The sequence below is a fragment of the Oryctolagus cuniculus genome, chromosome 1, assembly GCF_051225735.1.
Source record: "Oryctolagus cuniculus isolate XC-2025 breed Fujian yellow rabbit chromosome 1, ASM5122573v1, whole genome shotgun sequence".
In the NCBI taxonomy this organism is placed as follows: Eukaryota; Metazoa; Chordata; class Mammalia; order Lagomorpha; family Leporidae; genus Oryctolagus; species Oryctolagus cuniculus.
In genome coordinates this window covers 106,209,861-106,224,657 of record NC_142867.1, presented here as the reverse complement: position 1 = coordinate 106,224,657, position 14,797 = coordinate 106,209,861, and the positions used below count along the sequence as shown (strand labels likewise).

Sequence of the window (14,797 nt, the reverse complement as noted above, 5' to 3'; positions counted from 1 at the left end):
CTCCATTCAGCAGGCTTCCTCTCACAGCGGAAGACAAAGGCAGAAGGTACTAACCACCATGCACCCCAAACCAACAATGTACAAGCAAAGTCAGGGTCGGGTCACTCTTCCTGGAAGAAGATCAAGAAAACAACAAGCATCACCCCCCAACTCGGCTCCCCTCATTGTTCACAGCCACATTCTCATGGCATTGTTTCTTCCCTCTGCCCACGCAGAAGGTAACCAAGGAGCGCAAACTGATGTAAGGTAAATCATTTTAAATACAACACAAGCAGGATGGTGTATTTATTACAACTAAAAGCCACACACGTCTTCCTGAAGTCTAAGAGACCTGAGCTGGAGGCTCACCTGAGCACCGTCTCTAATCTCTTTCTTCTGGCAACTTCCATCGGTACAAAGACACAAAAAATCTTAGGGTGGGAACGTCAGCCCTGTTGTGGTGGCCCACATGGAGACTTCCTTCCAGACATGTTGTGCCCACTGAGAGATTATGAGGTTAATGGCCAGGCCCTTTCAACTAAAGTCCCAGAACAGCTAGTGTGGCCAGACATGGCTTTGGGGTTCTTCCTCTAATTGGTGAAATTGGTGGTCTTGGCATCAACTTTGTAACCTCGCTTCCTTTCTTAAAATGGGGTTTAACCCTCACACAGTAGTTCAGACAAGGACCTATATGAAGCACGTGGGAGGCGCTCGAGTCACAACCATTGTGATTACAGGATAATCTCACTTCATCAAGCCAATGAGCTCCAAAAGGCCAGCCCCTGGCCAGAGTCCCCAGGAACTCCAGTTGGTGACACTCCTGGGGGAAGGCCCAACGGCAGTGAGTGAATGGCCTGCAGAGCAGAGCGCCTCCACTCTCCAGCACTCTTGAATGCAGAATATTCTGTCCCTTGGGAAGCTGGGCAGGGCTCCCTAGAGGAGGCAGGTGGGCCAGCAGTGCAAGGAGGGTTCTGTTGCCCAGAGCAACACAGAGAGATGGACTCAGGGTCCCAGCTGCCAACAGTTTACTGCCTAAGCAGAGTGACCTCTTCTCTGTCAACAACAAGTTTTAAATGGAGACACCTCCAAGGGGAAGAACAGATGAACAGGTGTTGTATGAGAAGAAACTGGAAGCATGTGACAAAGAAAGGGGGATGTGCTCAAACAGGGAGCTCGAATGCTTGTGGCCCTTGGTGTTGGAGGGGCAGGTGCTGGCTGGACCAAGCTGGGACTGGATTCCTTGGTGCAGCCAGGGGGATCCACGTCCAGGGATCTATTGCTTTGCACCTAGCAGGTGGGTGAAATGGAACAGAGAGTCCAGACTCGGGAGAATCATTAGCCAGAGTGAGGCGGAGGGCCTGTGAGGCTGTGCCAGGGGCTGGCCTCTGAGCTGCAGGGAACACCTGGCTTGTTTTAAGAAAGACAGCGACACAGCGGTGGCATGTGTACGAAGCTAGGTGAAAAGGCCTGGGGCTTTCGGCCACGATTGGTGGGATGGCCCCGCGACTCCTAGACCCCAAAGTCGCCTCCTTCCCTGATCCCCTCCTGGGGACTCGCAGGTGAGTGGCTCAGAATAAAAAGCATTCCTGCCAGCACCGAGGCAGCCCACAGCTGTTTACCGCCTGAGCTTCTGACCTCCTCCTCTCCGCCTCGGCTATACCGTGGTCCTTCTGAAGCGACCTCAAAGTGCTGTGTCATGGGCTTGCATCCTACATGTGAGATGGGGTTGCATGCACACATGTGTAGACACACACATACCCTTCTTCCCTGGGGAAGAACCACAGTCCTGACTGGCAAAGGAGAAATGAAAACCAGGGCTCTTCTCCTCTCCTTCCCCACAAGCCCTTGTGTGCTCCTCTCTCCTACCATCTTTCTCCAATGCCACCTGCATCTGTCTTTGTGATGGATATGTACTGGTTAATCCCACTTCAACAAAAGACCAGGCAGAAAGCCCTTCAGAAGTCTTCAGATGCTCTCACAACTAGGACAGCCACTCCCCTCCCCAAGAAGCCAGTTGGCAGGTGTGTGCATCCAGGTATCCAGTGGCTACTCCACGGGCGGCGAGCACAAGGCCCTGCAGGTGGACACTCTTCTTCCTCTGGAGATCCTCCCGGGAAGCAATGCCCCAGCCCTCCCAGATATCCAGGCTGGGTTCAGCCTGGACAGGGGCTTCACTGCTATGTCCCCATCACAGAAGGTTTAGCAGGAAGGGCCTAGGCTTTGACGCCCATAGAACTGAGATGTCGGCTTAGCTCTCCACTAGTCACATCAAGAGCATTAGACACTCAACCTCCCTAAGCCTTGGGTTCCTCGTCCGTTAAACAGACGATGATACAGGCCTGAAGCTGCACAGCTCCAGGGGCACCACTCACTCAGAAATGAGGCCAAGATTTGCAGGGAAATTTAAATGAGGAAATGCACATGGAAGCACTAAGCACAGTAACCAGGACTCAGGACCTGCCTAACAACCCCTTGCCCATCCTTCCCTTCCCGGGATCCAAGGGGTCCTGCTGGGGACGCCCCCCGCTGTGAGGAGTGCCAGTGCTGCTGCTGCAGCTGTTGGCCAAGCAGGGCAGGAATACTGACCACCAGCATCCACGGCACATGGACTATGAAGCAAGTACTGTGTGAACCACCTTACGTGCAATGCACCATTTACTATTCCCAATAGTTCCAAGATTATCCTCGTTTTATAGATGTGAAAACTGAGGTTCTGAAAGCTCACTTGCCCAAGGCCTCATAGCTTGTGTCAGAGAACAAGGCCTTCGGGCATAATAAAGCGTGAGAAGTTCACATCAAGGGGAGAAGAAGGCAGTGCACTCAAGTGCTCGGCTCTTCTCCACGCTCTGGCTCGTGCCCAGGAGCCAGGAGCTCTTCCCCCTGGGTTCCAAGGCTGCCTTCATGTCAAAGCGCCTCCTCGCAGCCCTTCGCCCGTTGAAACAACCCTCATTACCTATCCTGCAATGTCGATCAGAGACAGTGGACTGGAGCAGAGGTGGAAGGATCCATACCGGGCTATGCTGTGGACATCAGTGCAACCTGAGGTCCTGCTTTTCTTGGCCTGTTTCGCCATCTGCAAATGGACATCATGTTCCTAGCCCCTCTCTGTCCTCAAAAGCTAGAGCAGAATGAATTCAAAGACGTGGAAAATATGTAGACCTTTACAGGGGAGAAGGCACAACCCACCTCCAAGACTGACTTATAACCAACCCCTGATGAGGCACATCCCTCACTGTCTGACTCCCTTCTCGGGCATTCTCTTGTGACGCCTAAGCAAGCAAGACGTTCCTTCATAAAAAACAATCAATCATGTTCACCGAAAAGTAGGAAAATGGATTCTCACACTGAATGACAGCGCATTGCAAAGGCTAAAATAGACAAGGTGGGGTGGTCTTTTTTTTTTTTTTTTTTGGTTGACCTTCTGTTAACCAAAAAGTCCTTTCAAGGCACCTTGGCTGAGCACACCAATGAACCAGGGCTTTGCAGAGTGGACTCTCACTCCTGGTTCGCATGTGCCCAACAACTTCCCCCTTCCTGCCCAGATGCACCCCCTAAAACAGCAGGGAAATGAGACTAGCTTGGGGCTGTGTCCCTCCTGGACTCCTAGACTTAGCAGTTACTCTAAGTTCATCAGTACACACACACACACACACACACACACACACGTCTCTGCCCACCACGGCTTCCACTGTTTCTCCATTCTGGATGACTGCTGGGAAAGAGGCCCCATCACCATCCTCACCCGCCGCAGCACCCTCTTATCCCATCTCAGATCTGGAGCCCAGGGGTCTGCCACTCTCCATCCTCCTCGGGCCCCTCAGTGGCACCTCAAGGCTGCCAGGCCCGCTGTGGCTTTCAGAAAACAGAGCGTGTCTATTTTTAGCCCTTCTCAGCCTAATAATACTCCCCAACACCATTCAGCTTAATCACTTTATTGAGGACAAGAAGCGGGCTCTCCAACCCGGGTGCTTCTGATGTTAGGAAGTAGTAAAATGTTCAAACTGGTTAAAAATGACACTCATTGGCTTGCCTTTGGTGTTTCTGAAACCTTAATTGTGGCTCAGGCCATGGATCTAAAGAAGCTTGCAGGTTTCCGAGTGTGGCTTTCTTACCCCCTGCACCATAATTGAGGTGTTACATTACAGCCACAGCACTGACATTTTCAGGCTCACAATTCAGAAGCCTGAACGTTCGCGCCACACTCAAAATATCGCCTGTCACGCTTAACGCCCGTCTCCCCAGCAAAAAAACCAAACCAAAACAAAAACTCTTTTTGGCTCGCCCCCTGCAGAAGGCCCAGGTCGGGTAACTATTTCCTATGTGAAGCCCGTGCCATTATTCAAGTGTTTCTGACAACTAACACGACATGGAGCTGCTGCTTGGAAACAGATTGGTTTGGTGTGACGAGAGGACCTGCGAGTCTGCTGGTAGCTCCTGCGCATGCACCTTGGAGACCAGGATTTGCAAAGCTTGAAGGGCAGCATTTGCAAGCGCACAGTCTGTACCCTGTGGGCTGGGAGGTGGGTGCACAGCCTCAGAGGTGATGGGCATGGCCTCAGAGCTAAAGCTGGGGGCTTCAGAGCCAGGCATTCCTGGAGCAAGGGGGCCCTCTTACTTGCTGGTGACCTCGTAAACTCAGTTTTCTCATGTGCAAAATGGATACAAAACCACAGTACTGGCTTCACATTGGTCTTGTGAGGACCGAATGTGGTAACGGAGAAAACACTAAGGCACGGTGCCTGGCACCTGTAAGCCCTTAGTAGATGTTGGCTGGCTATCATTGTCATTGCTGTCTTTAACCTCCTCCTTTCCACTATGGGCTCCTTTAAAAAAAAAAAGATTGATTATTTATTTGAGAGAGAGAGAGAGGAAGAGACAGAGCCACAGATCTTTCATCCACTGGTTCACTCCCCAGATGGCTGCAACAGCCAAGGATGAGCCAAGTTGAAGCCAGGAGCATCTTCCAAGTCTCTCCTGTGGGAGGCAGGGCCCCCAAGCACTTGGACTACCCTGAGCTGCTGTTCCCAGGTCAGTAGCAGGGAGCTGGATCGCAAGTGGAGCGGCCAGGACACAAACTGGCACCCACGAGGTGCTCCTCCTAAGACAAAGCATTTAGTCTTTGTCTCTTCTTCCTTGCCCAGAACAAAAAAAGGCAGGAGGGTGCCAGAGCAGCTAACCGAGGGCAGCTGTGGGCAGTCTGGGGCTATCCCTGGAGCTGCAGTAGGGCATCTCAACAGACTCAGAAGGGCCAGAGGAGCTGTCCCAAGAGCCAGAGGAGATGACATCTCAGGTGCCACTGCCAAGCAAGCGACAGCGAAGTCCTAAGCCTGGACACTGCCTGGCTGACCCTTGCCTCACACCTGGGCAGTGGCTCCTGTCCCTACCCTGTCTACCCCCTGGTGCTGGGAGCACCTTTCTCTACACTCCGCTCTTTGGAACGCCTCATTAACTTCCCCAGCTAATTTTACAATTTAAGCAAACACTACATTGGTGCCTCGATTCAGCCAGCCCCTGACTGTGGCAAACTTTCCTAACTGGGAGATGGAGGAAAAAAAGACGGTCCAGGCAGAGACTGAAAGGAGTCCTGGAAACCGAAGCGAGAGAAGCAGGAGCAAGCGAAACAGTCAGCCACGCTCTGCACAGCCCTGTGTGCCTCCAGGGCACAGCCACAGGCTGTGCAGGTCGATACGCGAGGGCAGGACGCCAGGCCGGCCACGTGGTGGCAGCCAGCTGGAGCGCCGCGCTGACAATGACTCCCCTGTCACCTTGAGGGTCGGGGGCTCCATCAGGAGGCACAGTGACATGGTGTTCTCTGAGGGGCATGACTCAGTGCTGCTGGGCTGCAGGCCAGAGGTGAGGCAGGGACGCCCAGAGGACGTGTTCAGCGTGGCTGCGCCTGGGGCCCCTACCAAAGGGCACTGAAAGGCCCTTCCCAGCCCACTGAGCACAGGCCCCGTGGATGCCCGTTTCCCACCTCCTCATTAAGATTCTGAATGGGGGTGGAGTTCTGGGTAGCATGGCAAGGCTAAAGATGTTCACCACCTACAATCCTGTGGGATGGAAAAGACCCCCGAGGTTCTCATCACGGTCTGGTTTATCCAAACTGCAGCTCACCTACCCAGGAAGGATGCAACCCCAGCAGAGACAAAGGGTATGACTCTGCTCTCAGTACTTGTACCCGCGGCCTGCCGTCAGCACACAGGTAAGCAAAAAAGACGGCTCTGTCAGTCTCCTTGCTCCCGGGTCAGCGCCAAAGCTTGCACCTGTTCCTCTCGGTCCATTACTCCAGGGCGTCTTAATCGAGACCCGAAATCTCAATCAGTGCAAAACTGGCCCCCAGCAGGGCTTGCTCACCTGCGCTGGGTTGTTCCCATCAGGCCCCAGGGAAGGGGACAGACAGCAGCCTCCCTTCTCCCGTCCACTGTCTATCCTGGACTCCTATTAACAAAGGCAATGGGGGAAGATGCCAGCAAATCAGAAGTTTCCGAGTTCTCTCCTTACCTGGAGTTACTTTGTTACTGAAAACGACTGTGGGCTTGCATAATTACGCCAACAACACGCAGCCGCCAGTGAGCTGCCCCAGCTCAATTAGCTTCTAATAGTCAGCGAGAGAGCTGCCGAGCGAGACTCAATCCGACTACCCCAGAAGACTTTTTATCCCAGCTACCTAATGAAAAGTTTACAATTTGCCTTTTTGTCCCTCTTCCCTAGCAAGCAAAAGAACCACAATCAAAACAGGACTAGTTTTGGAGTGGTGGGAAGGAGGAAGAAGTTTAATGTTAACTACCAGGGAGAAGTCTTTTTTTTTTTTAAGGTTTTTATTAATTTGAAAAGCAGAGTTACAGAGAAGTGGGAGAGAGAGAAAGACAGGTATCTTCCATCTGCTGATTTGCTCCCCAGAGGGCCACAATGACTGCGGCTGGGCCAGGCCGAAGCCAGGATTTTCGGGTCTCCCATGTGGTTGCAACAGCCCAAGGACTTGGGACATCTTCCACTGCTTTCCCAGGAATATTAGCAGGGAGCTGGATCAGAAATAGAAGAGCCGGGATTCGAACCAGTACCCATAAAGGATGCTGGCATCACAGGCAGCGGCTTAACCCGTTACACCACAACACTAGCTGCAGGGGGGAAAGTCTAGAAGAGACGTCTTTGTCAAGCTGAATCCTGGAGAGAGCCGAGCAAAGGAGCCCCTAACTACAGAAGCACCAGCCCTCTCCCACCGCCTTCCACCGCGGGCTCCTGTTGCACTAAGGGACTGACTCATGGGGAATCCTGGATGCCTCAGCGTGAGACAGGGCCCACAAATGCCCTCCTGGGAGGCCAGGTCTGTCTTAAACCTCTCCCAGGGGTCACCCTCTGCAGTCTGTCTGCTCAGCCTGCGCTCTGTGGAGCTCCGGACACTCAAAGCATATTTGGGGGCTCATCAAGACCCCCTCCCGGCCAGCACCACGGCTCACTAGGCTAATCCTCCGCCTTGCAGCACGGGCACCCCAGGTTCTAGTCCCGGTCGGGGCGCCGGATTCTGTCCCAGTTGCCCCTCTTCCAGACCAGCTCTCTGCTGTGGCCAGGGAGTGCAGTGGAGGATGGCCCAAGTGCTTGGGTCCTGCACCAGCCTGGGAGACCAGAAGCACCTGACTCCTGCCATCGGATCAGCGCGGTGCGCCGGCCACAGCGCACCGGCCGCGGCAGCCATTGGAGGGTGTCTCTCTCTCTCACTGTCCACTCTGCCTGTCAAAAAATAAAAATAAAAAATAAAGACCTCCTCCCAAGAAATCAACACTCCTCTGGCTTTGGACCCAAGTTGAAAGCATCCTTTTCACAGGTGCGTTCGTTTGGTAAAGGGACCAGCTGAGGTGGGAGAAGAGGACTTCAAGTGCAGGGCATTGGGCTCTAAGCCTCTTTGAGACGCTGCGGCGGCAGCGGCGGAGAGGAGGAGCAGCTTGCTAGCCAGTTCCGGCTCAGCCAAGTTCTCAACCCCTCTAGTCCAGAAAACTAGCCCACTACCCAGCATACGGCTCCTTCCGGGGAAGGAAGTGGGGAAGACCCCACCCCAACCCCACAGACCTCCTACGTGAAGCCATTTTCTCCTCACCTCTCTCCCCCTGTGGGGTCAAGGAGCACACCAACCACAGGTGACACTGTCTATTGCCGGGGCACTGCTGTCCCCCTTTCATCCAGACTGCCCACTCCCCAAGGGAAGGACACTGGCTTCACGCCCCTGCCCATGCCACTGGCCTTCAGTTCAGTGGCTGTGAACGACTTCTCCCCAGGAGAGGGCCATGCGTGTGACCCGGAACAGTCATTGAGGTTTTTCTCGGTTGCCCAATCTTCACCATCTGGCTCCCATTTGGCGGATCTTTTGCTCCCCAGAGAGGGCTCCAGCAGCCCCAGCGTGTGCCTGGGGAAGACGAGGTTGTCAGAGAAGAGGCAGCACTACCCCCCATGCCAAGTGGTCCAGCTTCACAGGACACAGTCAGCAGGGCCAGGCAGGGCGGCTACAGTCCTCCTGACCACCCCACTCCGAGGGCTAGAGCTCTAAGCAGCTTCTGGTCCCGGCTCCCAAGTGTACGGCTGCAGGAGGTGAGTTTACCCGAGCGCAGCAGCATGCCTCCTCCCCCAGCAGGGCCCACACACGCAGCTCTCTACTTCCAGTCCTCTCCGTGCAGCAGAAGTGAGGCCAGGACACAGCCAAGCTCTCCCCTGGGTGGGGAGAGCCACCCCCAGACCCTCCAGCAATGCTCCCAGAACCATCCACCCTAAGGCATTGTGCAGGAACAATGGCCACACCTCAGCAACCAGGGAACACTTCCTGTGCAGGCAGAGCAGGAAGAGGCTAATAAGCCACACCTGCTCCTGGTGGCCCAGGTGCAAGGCCATGTGGGGCAGTAACCAATGACTGTATTGGCCACCCCACCCCAGGACCCCTAAGCACAGACCCTTCCCAATCTCACTCCCCAGGCCTAAGACAATGGGTTAGCTCCACAAACAGAAAAGCAGGTCAAGCACTCAAAAGCAGTAGGCCAGAGGTTCAGGGTCAGGAGCAGCTGTAGCGTTTACTAGAAGAAAAGCAAGGGTAGGCAGGAGGGGACAAAGGGCCTGGCTTCAGATCCAGCCATTGCCTGGCTGTGTGCTCTTGGGCGAGTTGACTTTTTTTTTTTTTTTTTTTTTTTTTTTTGACAGGTAGAGTTATAGACAGAGAGAGACAGACAGAGAGAAAGGTCTTCCTTCCATTGGTTCACTCCCCAAATGGCCGCTACAGCCGGCGCTGCGCCAATCCAAAGCCAGGAACCAGGTGCTTCTTCATGTTCTCCCATGGGGTGCAGGGCCCAAACACTTGGGCCATCCTCCACTGCACTCCCAGGCCACAGCAGAGAGTTAGACTGGAAGAGGAGCAACCGGGACAGAAGCCGGTGCCCCAACCGGGACTAGAACCCGGGATGTTGGCGCCACAGATAGAGGATTCACCAAGTGAGCTGACTCTTACAGTCTCAGTGTTCTCAGCTGTCAAATGGAACCAGCCTGTCTCACTTCCAAGATGAATGGAAAATTAAGTGAGCTCACATATGCAAAACACCAGGCTCAGTGCGTGGAACACAACAGGCACTCGGGAAGCGTAAATACCTTCCTCTCTTTCCCGAGTCTCCTGCATCCATTCTGAGCCACTCACTCATTGAACAGATGCCAAGTATTTACCGGGAGCTGCTGTGCGTCAGGCCGTGAGGGTGCAACAGAACCCGCCACTAACAAGGGCCCTGCCTCCCGCTTGTCTGTGTTCAGACTGGCGGCTCCCAGGGCTGGAAGGAAACAGGGGTGTCTTGGGTGTGTTCCCTCCTTGGGCTCATGCACACACCTGCCCATGCCAAATGCGACAGCCGCTATGCAGGTGGGTGACCACGCCAGATCAGGGAGTTGCGGGGCGGGGCGGGGGGGGGGGGTTGGACACACAGAAATAAGCCACGTGTTCTCAAGAAGTCTGCAGCCTAGTTGGTGAGAAGGGCATCACAGATAAATAGCTACTCTACAAAGAGGGTGACGGGGGGCCCTAAGGGAGCAGATAAACCATACACACGATCAGATGGGGCGGCCCCTGTCCTGCCCAGACAGATGCATCCTACGGCTGAGCAGGTTCACTTTGAACAGAGAGGAGAAAGGGACCCCTGGCTGGCCTGGCACCATTCCCGGCACAGGGACAGGATCCATTCCAAGGAGCCAGGGGCAGGTGAGAGCCTTTGCCTTCAGCTCCCAAAACTCGTGCTTCCTGGGACTGAAGGGGTGACCAGATAGATCAGTCCTGCCCAAACCCCACCGATTTCTGAAAAACCACCTGGCTGTTGCCAGGATGATGAAAGAATCTCGCCATTCAAAGGCTGGGTCTGCAGTGGGAGGGAGGAGGAGCTGGGGGTGAGGAGGAGGGGCCTGGGAAAACAGGGACACGCCCCCCAGATACGGATCAAGGCTGGGGAATAACCAAAAGGCAAAGGGAATGCATGCACTAGAGCCGCTTTACTACCTAATTAATTCCGTAATTTCGAAAACAATTTTATTTATGTTCCATTTACCACATCAAAAGTGGAAAAAAAATCCTACTGATGCTAAAATATTACCTCAAGGCATCTATTTTTAATCAGTTAAAAATAAAGGATTGGGGGAGAGTCTAAGAAATAATAATAAACTAGCCCTGGTTTCTCTCTCCCGGGCAGACCACCAAACCTGAGGGGGGTGGGGGAAGGAAAGAGAGAGAGAGAGAGGAGAGAGAAGAGAGAAGAGAGAGGAGAGGGGGAGAGGGAGAGGGGGAGAGAGAGAAGAGAGAGGAGAGAAACACAGCCAAGCCCTCTCTGAGAGCCTTCCTGACTGCTGAAAACCGAGCTTGTCAAAAAAAACAAATCCATAATGGCCCGAGGCTCCTCTCCAATCTATTTTCTGCTCAGCTGGTTTTAAATGAAGTTATTATGAGTCATTAAAACACCCGCAAGCCAGTGGAAGTCAGCCAATTACAATTTTAAATTTAGCCTGTTCTCTGCCCCATTCTCTTGTTTTCTTCCTTTGCCCACAGAACGCTGCTGCTGTTATTTTTTCCCTCCCTTCCTTTACCCAAAGCAGAGGAGACAGTTATGAAAATGCATAGTAGTGCGCGCAACACAGAATCATTCATGGGAAACTCGAATTATCACAGGAAAAAAAAACCCGCAAACTTCTGTCCCCTCCGAAGTCAACCCAGGTCCCGCCTTAGCCCACTGGATTCCTCAGAAACCCCAATCGGGGCCCTACAGGTCAGGGTTCCTCGGCGGGGGTCACACAGCACCAGCAAGCCCCCGGCTGAACCTGCCACATCGGAGGATTAACAAGCAGCACGGAGGTCCCCATGCAAAGGTAAAGCAGGCTTTGCAATCAAGCATGAATGTCGGTGGAAGTCACTAGATATGATGAGCTCATTTAGCTTTTGAATCTTAAGGTAATGGTCTGTGCGGGCCCATTACAGCAAAAGAACAATTTTGAGTATTTCATGTAAACGCTGCTTCTCAATCTCTCTCTCTCTCTTTTTTTTTTTTTTTTTTTTTTTGCCTCACGCTTGCACACACAACCCCCGACACACGCACGCATGCACGCGCAGTGTTCTGATTAGGACCTTGCCCCTCACTGCTGGGAATACAACAGCAGCTTTCCCCACCTTCTGGCCCAGAGATCTGAATCAACTGTCTCCACCTACCCTGACCAACAGTGAGGCTGCGAGCGCCACAGAACCTCTGCATGTGTTCCCTGTCACCTCTCTGCCCCTCTCCCAGGTGCATGCGCACACACACACTATGAGGGGTCCAATCCTCTGCCCTAACTAGACTCACAATTCCACTGCTCCAGAGAAGCAGAGCCAGAGAGATGCAGTCAGCAGGACCACTCGGGCAGGTGCACACAACGCCACCTCTCTGAGTGTCACCGAGGGGCAGTGTGGAGGCTGAGAGGCCACCCCGTGTGCCTATCCTCCTGGTGCCTCTGGGTGAGAAGGTGCTTAGGGTCTGTCCCGACCAACCAGCCTGAAAGATCAAGAGAACAGACTGAAAGATCAAGAGACTCCCTCCCAGGCTCGCTGGGGCAGCCACAGCTTACCAAAAGCAAGGGGATCTGGCTTGAGCCCAGTGGAATACAAGCCCAAGGCCTGTGCACATCCTGAGTCACCAGAGCTGAGTAGATTCCCCGCCCCCCAAGCCCCAAGTCTCCCCCACTCAGCTGCTCCATCTCTGGGGCCCTCCTCCACTCCTGATGGCTCCCTGTGGTTCGTTCTCCCCAAGACTGAGAAAGCCAGAGCCTCAGGGCCCTCCCTGGCACCAGCCCCTGCCCTGGAGCAGCTCTCACGAATGATACTCCGAATCTGTGTCCAAGGGGGGGCACCTCAGGCCCCACCAAACCCAGATAGGCCCAAGTTGTCCACCGCTTGAGTGACAGGATACTCATTTATTCAGCAAATACTTATCGGAAGCCTTCTAGGAGCCGGGCACACTGCCAGGCTGTGGGCACGTGGGGCAAACCATCTGCAAGGTGTCAGGAGGATTCTGCACTCAGTGTGCAGGACAGAGGGAGGCAGAGCACCAGTAAGGTGGACTTTGAGTGGCCAAGTCCAGCAAGGGCCTCACAGTGCCTAACCTTGCTCATCTACTTCACGCAAAGCCTTAACCCAGCTTAGAAAACATCCAGGGACCTAGGAAGAGCAGGCTCTGAGGCAGAGAAGCCCCAGGTTCATCCCTACGAGTCAAGAGTTGGAGGTTTTGAGTGCTGGGGACATTCTACAGTCTCCCCAGGCCTCTGGGCTAGGGTGACATTTTGTTCCCCCTTCCAACTACTGCCTAACTTCCAGGCCAAGAAACTTCCAGGCAGAGGGAGGGAGGGATTTGGAGACAGACAGACAGTGAGAAGAGATGGAAATTAAGACAAAGACAGAAGGAAGACAGGAAACACACAGGGAGGCTTGTCAAGAGAGCCTGAGGCTGACACAGACAAGGACTGAGGACAAAGGGATGGAGTGCGATGAGAGGAGCTGGGGAGATGGAAGGAGCACAGGGGAGCGCCGCTCAAACCACACACCTGCCACCACCGAGATGGCGAGCAACAGCCTGCGACAGCGTGACAGACCAGGCAAGGCAGCACCTGAGCCCCAGAGGCCGAGACCCAGGCACAGCCGGGGAATGGAGCTGGGGCCGGAAGGCGGCATGGAAGCCCCCCTCTGAACCCTTCCAGCAGGGTGCACGTCCAGAAAGGCAGAGGCGGGTGAAAGCAGCACGTAAGAAAAGGGCACTGCCTGCGGGTGGACCCTATGCAAATACCCCAACCCTGAGCCCCCATCATCCATTCATCCTCAGACAAAAACTAGGACCGCAAAGCAGCCCACACTTCGGATGGATGGAAGAAGTAAGGAAGACAAGGAGAGAGAGTGAGAGTGAACGGTGGATAGACAGCTGTCCCTGCAGCTACCCCCAGGACTCCCTTCATTTCCTAGTAGGAGCGTCATCAGCCAGGTCTGCACACCCGAGTGGTGCAGGAGAGGGGCCGCGTGGGAGAAACCACCCTACTTCGGGGTAGAAAAACCATTGGGGGGTGGGGAGGAGACAGAGAGAGAGAGGAGAGGGAGACAGAGAGAGGGAGGCAGAGAGAGGGAGGAGGAGGAGGAAGATTATTACATAATTTCCACTTTCTTTCCTCCACCCTTAAAGTAATGTTCTATCTGACAGGCTCTTCTCTGGGGGAGGGGGGAAAATGACAAATCCCATCCAAAATTCAACAGCCTGTGTTCTGTTCAGAGAGCACACAGTGTACTGTACAGCCCATAAAACTCCAAACAGCCTCCAGACACTGCCGCAATCGTCCTCCATCAAAACACTTTGTCTTGCATACAAAAATAAGAGACAGTGCTGAGCGGAATACACAATCAGCCCATTACAGTACGGCGAGACTGCTCCTTAGCAACGAGGGGGCTCTACAGCCGCGATGCTCTACAGGAAGCAAAATCTGTCGAGCCTGTTGGGCAAATGATAAACATTAGCAGTATTAAAAAACACAAAAGCCATGTAAATGGATAGACATAATGTGGAAGCGAATTTATAGAATAAATTGGGATGGGGGGCTTGCGAGGTGCCGGGAGAGGCTGGGATCCAAAGGGGTGGATGAACCATCTTCCCCCAACCCCTGCCAAGGCACCATATGGAGGCAGAGACGTGTGTATTTGGGGGGCGTGTGGGGGGAGAGAGATGCAAACCTCCTCTTCCTCACACAGGGTCTGGAGGTACAAGGCTGGGAGAGAAGTGGTACAAATACTGTTTTATACCATGACCTGCACTCAACTTTCCCAACTTTCTCAGCTCAGCTGGCCTGACCAGAGCTCTTCAGGGGCTGGGGGCCCTGGGCTCGCACACCCAGGGCCCATCCATGGACAGACAGAAGCAGGGGATCTGTCCTCGCTGGGGCCAGCATCGCACCCGGGACTATCACACAGAACCTGACACTTGCTGTCAACACAATCCCTGACCCCAAAACCCACCAAACAACAACAGCAACAAAACACCCTGACAGCAAAATCAACAACACCCATCTGGGCTAGAATATCAGTATATTTCATCAGGTAAAAGGGAGAAACACTCGGGCTGTGAATCGGCGGCAGGGTTTCGGATCTCAGCCAAAACAGGAGCTAAAAAGCAAAACTATATTCTTTCAGTCTCCATTTAAGCTCTTGAGGCAGAAAGTGAGAGGGGGCGGGGCTGGGCAGGGGGCAGTGAGGCAAGGGGAGAGGAGAAGGGGGCAGGAGAGAAATGTATTTTTCATCAGCCAGTGTATA

General features: G+C 53.8%; 1 protein-coding gene across 4 annotated transcripts in view; it reads right to left on the bottom strand.

Moving 5' to 3' along the window:
* Positions 1 to 14,797, bottom strand: part of ZBTB16 (zinc finger and BTB domain containing 16) — a 186,450-nt gene that overhangs the window by 71,085 nt on the left and 100,568 nt on the right. The window lies entirely within an intron of this gene.